The 14,570-nt window shown below is 36.0% G+C and overlaps 1 long non-coding RNA gene across 5 annotated transcripts in view; it reads left to right on the top strand.

Moving 5' to 3' along the window:
* The window catches only part of LOC116961820, a 76,716-nt gene that overhangs the window by 37,079 nt on the left and 25,067 nt on the right, over positions 1-14,570 (top strand). For 3 of the 5 annotated variants that reach the window (XR_004407169.2, XR_004407167.2, XR_004407166.2), the window contains exons 4-5: positions 2,917-3,117; positions 3,503-3,616. This is a non-coding gene — a long non-coding RNA (uncharacterized LOC116961820). Of the gene's footprint in view, positions 1-2,916; positions 3,118-3,502; positions 3,617-4,848; positions 5,287-14,570 lie in introns of those variants that run through there. The other 2 variants (XR_004407168.2, XR_004407165.2) reach the window with 2 other exon arrangements.

Raw genomic sequence — 14,570 nt, 5'->3', positions numbered from 1 at the left:
TATATTGACATGTACTCCAAAATTATGAACAAATTATGGTGATTTATTTAATTAAAAGTTTAGTTGCATTTTGATTTTGTCCTTTCCATTACATTTTAATGTATCTTTTGCTATTTTCACATCTACCCAGTCTTTAATTTCTAAAATGTCAAACCCAAAATGTCTTGTCTGAGCAGAGAAATAGCACTGGTTGTGAATCTATATTTACTGTTGCACGCTGAATATAATTTTATTAAAAAAACCCAGTTCTAATTCAGAAAAGTGGTTTTTAATAATTTGTTCTTGAAGAATTTGTTAGTTGTTTTATTTACAGATATTCTCATTGGTGCATAAATAAAACTAGTTTTCTAATGGAGATCTAAAACTCAAACTGAGATTTGAAAATCTCTTTTTTTTTTGACCAGTGGCACTTCCTGCTCAACAGGTTTTTCTATAGTTACTTTTCCATTGTCTTCTTCCCAGTGTTTCTATGTATGTTAGGAGCCTAGCTGAATTAAATGGATCGTTCATGTAGATATGCAGAAGAGTTTGACCTTGAAGTGGAATCCTAGATCACAACTTTGATGATGACCTACAGATAGAAAAAAGACATGGCATTTTGAGGTGAAAAGAGGAAAGAGGAAAGAGGAAGGGTGAGGTGAAGCAAAGTGAAATGAAGCAAAGAGAGATGAGAGCATCCTTCGTAGTTGTATGAACCTTGCAGGAACATAGAAACCCACTTTTTCCTTAAATGTGTATTTACACTTACATGTTACAATATTATTTAACTTCTTTTCTTCCTTTTTTTAATTTTTATTTTTTTTTTAGCAATACATTCCATATTGCATATTTTTCTAACACTCTTTGAGAATGGATCAATGGGGCTACGCTGACCTGCACTTGGGTCGCAACAACCCCATGCAATGCTACAGGCTTGGGCAAGAGTAGCTGAGAAGCTGCCTGGTGGAAAAGGACCTGGGGATGTTGGTCGACAGCCAGCTGAATATGTGCCCAGGTGGCCAAGAAGACCAACAGCATCCTGGCTTGTATCAGAAATGGTGTGGCAAGCAGGACTAGGGAAATGATTGTCCCTCTGTACAATCTCACACTGGTGAGGCAGCACCTTGAATACCATGTTCAGTTTTGGGCCCCTCACTGCAAGAAAGACATTGAGGTGCTGGAGCGTGTCCAGAGAAGGGCAACGAAGCTGGTGAAGGATCTAGAGCACAAGTCTTATGAGGGACAGCTGAGGGAGCTGGGGTTGCTTAGTCGGGAGAAAAGGAGGCTGAGCAAAGACCTTATCTCTCTCTACAGCTACCTGAAAGGAGGTTGTAACGAGGTAGGTGTCGGTCGCTTCTGCCAAGTAACAACTGATAGGACAGGAAGAAATGGCCTCAAGTTGAACTGGGGTGTGGGGTGGGGTTTGGATTGGATATTTGGAAAAATTCTTCACTGAGTGGGTAGTCAAGCACTGGAACAGACTGCCCAGGGAAGTGGTTGAGTCACCATTCCTGGAAGTATTTAAAATATGTGTAGGTGTGGAGTTTAGGGACATGCTTTAGTGGTGGACTTGGCAGTGCTAGATTAACAGCTGGACTTGATCTTAAAGTTCGAAGGCCTTTTCCAACCTAAAGGATTATATGATTCTATTCTATGATTTAAACCAGTTGTTACTCCACTTAAGATAGAAAATAACCTCCACATTAATTCAGTTTTGGAAAATTTTCATTCATGACAAATGAGCAGAAGCACAGAAAAAATAAATTTTCTCCCATACTAGTGGAAACTCCTGCCCCCCCAACTTGTATTTCTTACTTTTACCCTGGAGAGGCCCTTTACTTTTCAGGGCCTGACCCTTACACTATCATTTGCACATCACATTTTACCAAGAGTGCAAATATTATCACCCTATAAGGTTACTTGCATTTGCATGCCCATGTTGTATTGTAAAGTGACATTTAGCAGCATTTACTTTTTTGGCTGCCATTTCCTCTCTTGCATAATATATTTTTCTTACATTAGAAGCTGAGGCACAGGAAAATTTTAAAGTTTGACTGCACCTGTGGGACGACAGTGTGATAGACATCTGTGAAATAAATGCAGGCTTATGGTGAGCAGGTTCAGCTGCAACCCCCTAAAATGACATTTTATAATATGGCAGGCTTAAATGGTAGAATGTTGAACAATCACAGAAAAACATTGCATCATGTAAAACTGTAGTACAAGGGGAAAAATTACAACAGTGTACAAAAGCTGCAGCTGATCTTGCTTGCCATATGGTATGTCACTCACTGTAATAACACTTACATTCCCTCAGTAAGTGCCCTTAAATATCAGGGAGTGAATAAGGCAGTACACAGATTGTAAAAGGAGTTTGTAATCATATACATTATGAACTTTGTACTTCCAGGAATCATTCTACCCTTACATTAACAGAATACCCTTTAAAAATTCATATATCTTAGAACATTCCCAGGGCTAGATAATTTAAAATCCACTTGTGAAATGGTTAAAAGCAAGGCTTCCTTAGTCAATATTAAAACAAACAAACAAACAAACAAACTTTGAACAAATAACTGCTATAATTTCTCTCCCTCTCTCCTTTCAGGATACTGTGATTTTCACACAAATAGAGTTTTTGTATATTTATGCATTTTTTTCAGTGTATTCTGTTCTAAGTGATCCTAATGAGAAACCATCTAGCTCAAGTTGTTTGAAGGATGATAATTTTCTCCTTATCACGTATGTATGGTAAACTGTTTAACTGTTCATTATTTCTCGCAATGCAAAATCTAGAGAGCACTCGACACAAGTTTCAGGCAGCAGTTTTGAAATAAACAAAGGAAGTACTTTGTCATATCACGCCTGTAATTAAATTGTGAAACACATTGCCACAAGATGTTGCAGAAGCCAAAAGTGTAATTATATTCTTAAAAGGACTGAGGACAGGACCATCTTCTCTATTGAACACAGAAGTCTGGAGCCTTTGTCTCAGGAAGTCCCTCAGACTCTTACTGCTGCAAGAGCATGCCAGGAGAAAGGGTCACTATAGGCATGCCTGTACCCCATACTCATGTCTGTCGAAGGAAGGATGCTGGGACAGAAGAATCCTGGTCTTTATTCGATCTGCTATTTTATGTAAGTGTTTACATTGGACTGTATTCAGATCCAGAACCAATTTAGTAATTTCTCGTTTCTTTCACTGGTTACCAAAACATGGAAAAACAAGAAAACAAAACCCATTTACTAAGTTTGGGGTTGGGTTTTGGGTTGGTTTTCTTTTTTTCTTTTTTTTTTTTTTTTTTTTTTCCTGGAAAAATACAAAAGCAAGCTGAATGTGAAGCAAACATGAATCATTACATTATTTGTTCTTTTTAGAATGGGTGAGTTTTTAGAGATAAGCAAGTCACTTCCTTTTCTGACATGCTATAAGGGACAAATTCAGTCCTTTATTCATTATGTGAATAAAGGATTGTTTTGACATTGTTTTCTGATTTTAATATCATCTTCATATATCCTGCAGTTCATTTGTGTGCTGGAATCATCCCTGTCCTATGGAATCGTGAACAGAAGACTGGAAGTTAAATGTATTTTGTTACCTTTTGCAGTTTCTAAGATCTTCTTCCCTGACAGGAAAGTAAGTATTTTTTCCATCAGTTACTTTGTGAGAAATCAGCACTTCTCCTAATTTTATTAGTAGTGTTTCTGGCTGTATGCTGTTACTTAAACAAAAATCTTACTGGTTTATCTGTAAAACTCTTTAGCACCTTTGTGATATAGCTAGTGTGGCAAATCAGTTAAAATGTACCACTAAGAAGAGTCCTGCAGTGACAGAGAAAAAAGCAACTTGTCTTCTATTTCTAAATTCTACAGAACAGTCATTCTCTAGGTGTCACTTAAGGAAGCAAAAGTGGGTTGAGATTAGGATCTGATATCTTACGAGGTTTTACAGGGCAAGATGTGTTCAGCACATATGCCATCACTTCTGAGGTGGTTCCTATCGCATGATGTCTACTATATTTTCTTTTATGTTTTTTAACGTTCCAAGCTAGTGGAGTATACAACAATACAAAATAAATCTCAGTGTGGGAGATTTGGTAAGACTTCCTTGTTATTTTTCCAACAACTTTGACCTTATGAACATGAGTCAGGACATTGTTTTTTCTACTGACTGACAGTTCCAGTTCTTTATGAGACTTCTCTTAGTTGGTAAATGTCCTAATATTTCTGCTCACACTTTTCATGTCCCTACTCACCGTGTCACTTATGGGAACTTCACTCATTTCAACTTTCTCCCACAGCTTTTGTGACCCTGAGAATTTTCTCTGATCAGTTGGTAGGATTATATTTCTCTACAGGCTATTTTCTCTGAAATGACAGGTCTCTTCTGCCAACATTTCTGTCATCACTAGTAATACACAATGTTGGAGAATGCCCTTCTGATTTTTCCTGTTACCCTTTTACACAGTTTACTACAGTATTATTTGTTACTTCTCTCTGTCCTTCCTCAGTAATACAATGACTGAGCCAGAGCAACTGACCTGATAGTTTCATCATCTGGGATTGCAGACATGTCTTTTCAGTCACAGTACTTGGTATCTGGGGATCAGGGTCACTATCAGTCCTTGGCAGAGTGTTTTACATTTCAGGGTACTATCTTGTCTGCGTGATTTACTGACAGTTTCTCAGGAGCTGACAAGAGTGAGCTTCAAGTACATTTTCTTCAGTTATAACATTGGAAGAAAATGTTAGTCGGAGCAAGCAGATTATCTAAACAGAGCCTGATGAGACCGTGTCCCTGTTCATTGATCTTTCTTAATCCATGTTTGCTTAATTCATTCTAATCCATGGCCTTTGCTCCCACTTTAGCTTTGTGATGCCCCACATTCAGCAGCACATCATGCCTCAGCAGTGTCAGTGCATTAGGACTCCTGGATATTATCATCCTTGGCCATTGTCAAAGAGAGAGGACCTGGACAGCAGTCAATTTAACTGGAATTTCTTTACAGAAGATTAAAACAATAACAGCTGTAAAGGGATTATATCTCATTAAGGTTAGAGTTATGTCCCTATGTGGGGGTGCCAATGCCTTCTTATTTTTTGAACATGAGCTTTTAAATGGTAAAATAAATAGCAGTTGAGTGGTAGAAAACTGCTAATGTGTCAGCAATTGTATTTTAGTGTCATACAGTGTTTTTGTGATAGCAATGTCATCATATGTGAGAAATTCAGCTTGTGGGATGTAACGGAGAAATTTGTGAAAAGTATGGTGAAAGCTGGATGCTTTTATGTCATGAAAATATTATTTTCCTGAAAAAGTAGAAGACAGGGATATAAAACTATGCGATTTTTTTCTAGCTTCCACCAATTAACACAAAGTAGCTTTTCCATTACAAGGTTTCTCCCATATTAGGACATAAGAGTAAAATATTGAGTGATAGCATATAAAAGCTTTTCAGCTGTCCTTTAAACTTGTAAATGCAGATGATTTTCACTCCAGAGTATCACTGTGTGTCAGTATATACAGACTACTTGAAAACAGAAAATTTTCGTCTTTATTTTATTTGATAGATATGTTTTGTATCCTTTAACATACATTTTTGATACACCCTTTGGAATCTTAATTATAAAAGATATACTCTTCTGTCTGTCTTTGTTTGTAGAGTGTATCCTATACAAAACACGTGTGGCTTTGAGTCTCTCCAGTGTATTTTAAACTGGTGTTAACATATGTACCTTTAAGCACAATGAACTTACTTGGAATGAGACTTGGCCAACAGAAATTGAAATGAAGAATTAGAAGAAACACAGGTAGGGCTGGAACAAAGAAGCAACAAAAGTATATAAAATGTAGACAAAATGGTTTGAAAAGTTACATGCAATGACCCAGCAAGCCCTGGGGTAGTTCCACAGCAACTTGAACACAGTACATTGTGTATCAAATGGAAACCGTCACTTGCCAGAATCTGACCTTGAAAGAATTATTTGAGTAATATTTCTAGTATGATCAAACAACCTCCTCGTTATTTTAGTCAGTAAGAGGTTTTTGAGAAAGCTCTGTCTGCTAGTTCTTATTATACTCTCTGCTTTCATAAATGGAGGGAGAGGAGTATAGGAAATATAATTTAATTTAGTTTTTAACCTTTTTATCAAGGTTCTTGTTTGGGCTACACTACATGGGTGTCTGAACAGTTTACAAATGTGAATTATTTTACTTTTCCAGGGAAAGAAAATTATTCTTGAGAGAGAGAAAACATAGCAAAGTGAGGCACAAAGAAACTGAAAGTAAAATCTAAAAGTATTGAGGAATCTAGAAGAAAAACTAGGCAGAACTGAGATGTATCAGTCTCAAAAAATGGCAGGATGACACACACTGAAGTTTTCTCCATTTAAGATAATGATTTTATTTATTTATTTATTTAATATCCTGTTACTACTTATGCCAAGGAAATTCACCATCTTGGTTGTGCTGAATAGCTGGCATATACTTTTGACCAAGATTTATGACTAACATTTAGTCTGGCACAGATCACAGCAGTCACAGATGTAGATACTTTTGTACTGTATCCTAATGGTTAAGTCACTCTTCCAAGAAGTAATTCCTCTGTCATGCTAGTCTAGAGGACCCTTAACCCTACATCTCAGAACAGGAGGAGCTGGGTGATGAGGGTCCTTTGCCATTAAACCTCTACTCAAGAGTAGAAACATCATGAGACCAGAAGTAAGGGAGAAGAAAGCTAGGCATTCATTCTTATTTCTATCATCCCAGACACTGTGAGGACAAGCCTAGCTTTTAGCTTCTTTACCCTGGACTGCTACAGCATTCAATCCATTGAGATCTAATGTAAAATGAATAAAACCTCCATGATCAGGTTTTATAATTACCGTCTCTCACATCTCTGCTCTGGCCTTTAAAGTGCAATATCAGATTGCCTCATTTCCTTCCCCCATGATTCTTGTAATCTTGGCTAAATATTGGCCATATCTCAGCAGCTGATGTGGTGGGTTCACTTTCTTGTTTTGCATCTCCACATGCCTTGTAATCTGGAAGGTACATACCTAACAGGTAGGATCTGTATTGCCTGGACAAAAGCGATATGAACCCTCTCCCCTATTTCCTTCTGTGACTGCTGCCTTACCTCTTGATTTTGTTTTTATTTGGGGGGTGGAAGGTTTGGGGGGAGGGGTTGTTTGTTTGTTTGTTTTTTTTTTTTTTCATTTTGTTTTATTTCGTTTTTCTGAAACAACTGCCATTGTTATGAACTGCAATTTTCATGATGTAAGGAGAATGTACATCTGAGGTGTAAAGAGAAGCAAAAGTGAGAGTTGTAGCCCATAATCATCTCACTTATGTACCCAAACATCTATAAATACATAAAATGAACTACTTAATAATGATGACTAGCGTTGCCTTAGGTTTCTCTATAGTTAGTATAGCAAAGCAGACTTCTCCAGAGACAATTTTTCTCTCTGGAGAAAGTGAAAGAATCTCGAGAGAAACTCTGTAGTCAAGATAGATTGTTAACTCAGGTTTTAAAATTATAAAAACACAAAAAATAGATTAGATTATTAGACATTTGAATCTGGGTGAGGTGAATTCTACACATATTTTAAAAAGGAACTTGATTTTTTTATATATTTACAGTATTGGTATTTATAGTATTGGTAGATCCTTATAGAAATACCTAATTTCTGTGAGTTTCTTGGAGCTCATTAGTGTTATTTGAGTATCAAGTAATTTATCTCTCTGGCTTAGTTTTGGTCTTAGTGTACCGACTGCCCATGCTTTATAGATGTTAGTTCTCTTCTGACCCGAGAACGTCCCTCCTAAATTAAATGCAAACATGGTTCAGTGGATTGCACACTACAACAAATGCTCTCAATAGGCATTACAGGTGAGAGGGATTTTTCTTCCCCCGCCCTGAGCAGTCCTTCATGATTATCTACCAGGTTGGGGACCTTCCTACACTCCCCTATGTCCTTGATCACCCCCTCAAGATATGTGACATATGACCACATTTTCATACTATAAAAAACCTTTCAGATGGGCTACAACACAATTGTCTCATTATTTCAGGCACACTAATTTAAATTCCTTTGCTCAACCCTCCCATCAATAATACATATGCACACATACTTACACACAGACACACACACACATACAGATTGACAAAAATATATAAAAATATATATTATATATATATACACATATACCTATTTGCAAATGGAACCTTATATAAGCTATACAAGGCCCAGAAATGATCTAAAGCCAAGAAGTGCTCATGCAAATACAGCTAATCTACCCTAGAGGAGACTACTGAGGCTGGCTGCCAAGCATCCCTCCCTGGGGTGGATGCAGTTAGAAGAGTAGATATAGTCTGGTTTGCTATAAATCATACCCACAACTTTTCTGTACTAGAAAATGTAGCATGCCATCAGGCTGTTCTCTAATCCTTCTTTTTCTACTTTTTATTTAATGCAGATTTCATATCTTGTAATTTTATTGTAAACTCTTTGGGGTAGGGCTTATTTTTACAATAGGGTTGTAGAGCCCCTTCCAATTAAGCAAGACCATAAAATGAATGCATTACAATGTCCCATCTTCCCACCTAAATAAGCCATAAACTTATTTAGTTAGCCAAAAGAAATATATCTATAATGTATTATGCATAATTTGTTTAGGAAGAAAAGTGTTTTGAAAGATACAGGTAATAGAAAGTTCTTGTTTTTTTTTTTTTTTAATCCCGGATGAAAATGTATGTAATAATTAATTGTACATAATCTCATTCACAATTATTTCCTTTAGAAGATCTTTATGGATATATACATACACAGAACATGAATACCCTTAAAGACAAGGAAACCCACCTTCTTTATAATGGATTTATTTTGAGCATTCTGGAGACATAATTTCAACTTTTGCATTCTGAGAGAGAGAACAATGAAGGCAGATAATGAAATTTGCAACAAAGCTAAAAATATGAGGTACCTCTTCTGCCTGCATATCCTTTGGAAAGTATTAGTTAATTATATTTAACATGGAATGAGAATGTAATTCCCACTATTTTGACAAGTAACAAATTGCACATTAGCACCTTGTAAATAATATTATTAAAAAGAGTTGTCCTTGTCTTTAGTCTCTTCTTTGTATAAATAAAATTAATTTGAGGCCCATCATTAGCAATATGTGTATTATAATATCAAACTGTCAGTTTTAAGACACTGGAAACTGAAAATCCTGTATACCCCCTTCACAGAGGGAGAAATTCAGTGCTGTAATAAGAAGATAAAAGGAAAGGTATGTGAAGTATATGATAGCAGCATGATCCCTTATGGTAATCATATTTTCAGTCATGATTAATTTGAGTCAGTCATTCTACTAATAGTATTATTCTGACTATAATCTAAACATAGTATTGGTTTCCACTGAGAAATGTAAATTGTAGATTGTTAAGCATTTTTAATTTTTTTATTAGTTGACTAATTAAACTGAATTTCTCACCTTTTTTTTTCCTTAAAAAAAATCATGCAGATATTAATTTTAATATTTTGTGTTTAAATACATAATCTTTCATTCAAAGATCCTAAGATGCTTCATAGTACAAATATTAATTTGCACTGTACAAATGATCTCACAGCAGTCCAATGAGATATATTACTAGCCATTATTTTTTTAAGACTGTTTTTAAAGTCAAATGTTCACATCCTTCATCAGGATATAATAACATGAACATCTACATGATTGCAGAGTCCTTTTCAAGTCAAGGGACGGTGCTTGCTGGTAGCACAAAGATTCGATCCATGCAGTAACCTTACTGAAAGATAGTAACCCATATTAAAAGTTGTAAGGCTTTTTTCCATTAACTTCAAAGGGGTCAGGTTTTCACTTAATAATGCATAATGGTAGCAGTGTCAGAGAGATATAGAAAGGGAACAGACAAAATCGTCAGGTATTCTATACACCAGTGAGATGCAGAATGTACCTGCACAGGAGTTTGATATGTAGGTTTAGTTGTTTCCAAATAGCATTCTTAACTTCTGTTTTCTCTTAAAAATTTTGAGGTGTGTACGAGTATTGCTTCCTTCAAACATGAGGCCAGACCAAATGCTGAATCAGTTTTGATCCTTAAAGCTAAGATGCAACGGAGCAGTAAGAACTTAATTCCATAGGGATGCTGCCATGGAGATTTCTGTTGATTACATATGGTCATCATAACCACACTCCAGAGCTGATGAGCAAAATCAAGTAAGTCATGACGGCAAGTGTGACTACAGGAAGTGAACAAACTACTAACATACATGATATTTAGTTTTCCTCTTATATTCAGGCTCTTTAAAAAAATCAGGGCTAAATTTTACTTTTCTTTAAACAGAAACAAATTGCAGAGTAATTTATTTTTCACTTTAATCCAGATTTAAACTCAGATAACTGAAACCAGAATGTGGCCTTCATAGTTAAGGGTAAAACTTTAAAAAAGTGTGCTATAATTGTTAACAATAGATACAGTAAAAGCAAACACATCATGATCTTAGAAATGCTATACTGAGAACTTTGTATTAATCATCCATGCATAGGGACAGAGCACTTCAAACGCATGACAAAAAAAGAAGCCTGCCTACCTGAAACAAGGCCCTTGGATACAGTGCTTACCTTAGGGTAATGCTTAGGGCTGTTTTACTGAAATCAGAGATAAGGTGCTTGGCAACTCAAAGGACTGAGTCAATTATGTTAAAAAAACAGTGGAACACTCATAAAGTGCATCTAACAGCTGCATGAAATGGCAATATGCTATTATTACAATGAAAATAAAATGGATTATTATAAATGAAACACACAGAGGATTATCATCAGCAGAACAATTATTATGTATAGAGCAATCAGAAACAGTCACTTGGAAATCCTTAACGAAATGTTTAACATTTTGTAAATAGAATTTCCAGGGAATTTAGGGATCAATACAACTGTCTAGCCACCTTCCACCTGTCTGGAACTGCCTTCCAATAAGAGTAACAGAGGGAAACAACTTAAGTAGCTTTAAAGTAGAGCTTAATACATTTTTGAATGGTATTATAGGATGCAGGAAATGCATGTTAGAGCAGAGGATAGGAATCAATGACACTGGAGGCCTCTCAGTGTAATATCTTGTGCTCCAGAAACTTTTGTTGTTTTGTCTTCAGTAAACAGGTTCAGCAGAGAAGACAAGTTTCAACAAAACACCCTGTTCATTCTAGCTAATAGTGGTACTTCAGGAACATTTAATCCTCAGGTAATTCTAATAATAACCCTGCATTAGTGAAGTAGGAATCCAGGTTTCATGAGTCACTATTTGTAATCAACAGAAGTGTCTAAAATCTATAGCTCACGTGCAGCAGGGCCTTATGGTGAATTAGGGGCAGAGTGAATTAGAGGCAGAGTGACAGCAGTTGCTATTAAATGTGCCTGTGCCAACTGAGATCAGATGAAATTTCAACATTTCTTTCTCTGGTAGTCACAACTAGAATTTATACGTAAATGCAGTTGGAAGGCCTATTAGGAGACTAGGCATTTCTGGGTTTAAATTCCTGTTTATTCATCCACCTTACATGCACCTGCAAGGAATATCTTCACAGAGGAGAAGAAGCCCTCAAGGTCAAGTGCAGAGTCCTGGGAATTCTTCCTATTCTAGCTGGAGAACGGGGAAAAAACAATCAATGCAAATTCTTCTTGGCTGATGTGCCGCAAGTTTCTCATTATGGTAATTAGTGACGCATGAACACTGTGAGACTTTGCAGCATGTTATATCCCTTAATGCTCACTATTTACTGTAGTGCCCAGAGGCCTTAATAGGAATACTGAGCCGACGCAGCGCAGTTGGGAAGCTGATGGGGCTGCAGTAGGAGGAAATGCCACTGCTGGCCTTACCAAGAGACCCAAGAATGTCTCACTGACCTCCACCTCCCACAGAGGCTGCAGCTGCTGAGGTGGAGTAAGGGAGCAAAGTTTTCACCCTTGGTGGGCTCAAGGGCTCTGTGTTCATGGTGCTGCACCTGGGAACTTTGAGCTCTCTGAGGCATGGGAGACCTTTCCTTTCACTGTCTATAACAAAGAAGCACTCATTACTGAAATGGACCTTATAAAAGATGAGTACTATATTGTGTGGAGTACTGTGAAAAAAAAACAAAACAAAACAAAACAAAACAAACCCAACATATTTATATGTATATATTTTCTTGTCTAAATTCTACGCATTTCAGTTGTCATTCAGAAGCAGGTCACCTACATGTAAATGTGTCCCTTGTAAAATTGCCAAGGTTAGAAGGACTTAGGACAGTCTGCTATGTAAAGGCTGACTGCACAAGTTTAAGCTGCCCGAGGGCTGCTTTAACATATCTCACCGATTTTCCTAAAACTCACAGGGGAGAGAATACTGTATGCTAAAAATGATTCATTCTACTTCCCTTATTTTTCTCTTTGCCCCCCCTGAACAGTCACCAGACTCTTCGTCCATTGTTGTTTGGTAAATATTAAAAGTTTTTTACTGTATTCACCAAAACATTTTTCTGAAATAATTGATGTATACATGACATAAGTTAGAGAAACAGCTATGGATCAAATGCTTGGCTGTGCTTGTTGAAGATTAGAAAACAGCCTAGCCCTCAGTCTTAGTTAACTGAGACCTCTCATCTAAGATCTTGCTTGGTACTCCAGTGTAAGTGTTAGAAGTTAATCCTTTAAGTCTAACTGTTCACCTAGTCTCTTCTTATGTCAAGGAGACAAGGCATTGTCAAAGATTTATTTCATTCTGTGATAGACATTTAAGATGTTTCAGATAAACTACCCGCATGAGGTTCCTTTTTCTTCTCATAGATCTAGGCTCAGTAGATTACTATGTCTAACGTTAAAATGTGTAGGTTAGATGAAGTTAATTGCACAGTATAAAGAGATGGAATGTGGTTTACAGGCTTCACCCAATAAGGCATTACAAATAAAATTCTGGGCTTTAAAGGAAAGAGTTGCCTAGATGCTGTCATCTACAAGCAGATGGTTGACATTATAATGTAAAGAAATAGTAGCCAAAAATATTGGTGTGTAGCCTTTGCAAATCATGTTTCAGCTCATAGACATAATGAGTCAGGAACAAGAAATGATGTATCTGATAAAATGGTAAATTTAATATATAAAATAAGGCAGAGTGAGAATTCCTGTATGCGTAAAAATTCCTATTTCTAGAATTATATGCAGCTAAAATGATGGAATAAATGTTATTAGGATGTTGGTTACACAGATACAGCTGCTCTAATTGTGAACAAAAAAAAAACAAAACAAAAAAAAAAAAAAAAACAAAAAAAAACCCAAACCAAACCAAAGCAAAAAAAAAAAAAAAAACAAAAAACAAACAAAACAAAAACAAATAAATATCTGCTAGTAGGTAGTTTTTATTAACATTTTGTGTAACTTATAGTTTTGTTTAAAATGTACCAACTTTATCATCACATGCCTGTATGCTGTGTAAATTCAGAACTGATCATTCAAACCCAGAAAATTCTCCTGGAAATGTGCATTCCACCTGGTAAACTTATCTGAACATATTTAATGAAGAAAAATGGTCAGTTTTAAATGTACGCTATGAAATCATCTATTTCATCTATGTTGTATAATACCTTAAAAATGCACCTTAACACTTTTATCTGATTAGTATGAATGATTCAATAAAAACACCCTAAAAGCATAGAAACTGGAGATTATATAGCCTAACCCAGCTGTCATGCAATTTATAAATACAGAAGCAACTACCCACATCTGTTCTCTTATTTTCTTTTTTCGATTTAAGAGGGAAATTGACCTTACAATCTTCAACGTGACTTCAGGTCATTGTTATTAGTGATGAGAAAATGCTGTGTTCTTCTTTTGACTGAGTCTGGCAAGCCTCCCAGATATTTTACAATCACAGTATAAAAGCTCTCAAATGCAGTACAATATTTTATTTTTTTCAGGTTTAGACACTTGTTGTAGTAGCCTGTACAGCTGGCAAATAGAAATCTTTTTGTAGGAAATCTGTGTGCTTTTTTTCAGTTAAAATGTTTCTCCTTTGAAACCCTGATTTCTAAAATAACTTGGCTGAAATAAATAAGTTACTAGGTCTTTCTTTTAGGCAAAGAACCTAGTAATTTTCATTTAGGGAGGATGGGTAAGGGAACAGTACCATCATTTTTCAAGTTTCAGGAAGAACAATTATTTGTGTGGAAATTTAGAGTTGCATTGAAGCTCATTTTCAAGAAAACATGGATCCCCAAACACAGAAGTGTGGAACTTTCCACTCTCCCTACATGAAGGAAAGAGAAAATCCAGTTTTTTGCAACATAATTCCCATTAACTACAGTATTATTCACGCATAATCCTATTTAAAATTTTTTGATGTCTTATGTTAAAAAAATCAAGAGCTTAAGTACCCCAATAAAACAATTTTATCACAATTTAGCAGCATCCAAATGATCTCCACAGGAATATGTTTGACTTCTTATCTTCTATCTGCAGGAATTTGGGACCCATGCAGTAAATCTTCATGTTTAATATAATAACTAGCAGCCTATAAGAACTGAAATAAAAATTG

This window comes from Tyto alba, unplaced genomic scaffold (genome assembly GCF_018691265.1).
Source record: "Tyto alba isolate M040663 unplaced genomic scaffold, T.alba_DEE_v4.0 Super-Scaffold_45, whole genome shotgun sequence".
NCBI classification, from domain to species: Eukaryota; Metazoa; Chordata; class Aves; order Strigiformes; family Tytonidae; genus Tyto; species Tyto alba.
Note: the sequence above shows the minus strand (reverse complement) of the source record. Positions and strands in the feature narration are given on the sequence as shown.